Consider the following 539-nt stretch of genomic DNA (forward strand, 5'->3'; position numbering starts at 1 on the left):
AGACAGCGCGCACACGTAAGTATGGGAGGGGGAAGGATCGAGAACCTTCCACGTGAGAGTCGATCTTGACAGCGCGAGCGAGCGAAGGCACTCTCTTTCGAGAAGAGATCAGCGGCAGACGTGGTTTCGAGAGTCACTTTGAATTCAGTGTAGTTATCGAGGAAGAGTTTAGTTTCGAGAATCTTTTTGTAATCTTATATATTCTTTATTGTAAAATAAAGCCATTTACAATATATGATTCGCGAGTTTCGATAATAATCGATTCGACTATCCTTACATATTAACCTCTTTGCCATAGATGATTGTTACAAGTATGTCTGGGGTTATACCTGTATAATACAGAAAATCTAAACCTTCTTAATGCGAGATTTCTTCTTCTCTCTACCACTCGTTCTCACCAGGTAAGTATTTAAGTTAATCGGTCTCGAGGAACAGTCGAGATACTTGGAAACAGGATACTTTGCGGAGGAGCGAGGAAGACGGACTGAGAGACCGGAGAAGCACAGCCGTGAAGGTAAGTAATTGTGATCAATAGTTTA

The sequence above is a fragment of the Anoplolepis gracilipes genome, chromosome 6 (assembly GCF_047496725.1).
Source record: "Anoplolepis gracilipes chromosome 6, ASM4749672v1, whole genome shotgun sequence".
Classification (NCBI taxonomy): domain Eukaryota; kingdom Metazoa; phylum Arthropoda; class Insecta; order Hymenoptera; family Formicidae; genus Anoplolepis; species Anoplolepis gracilipes.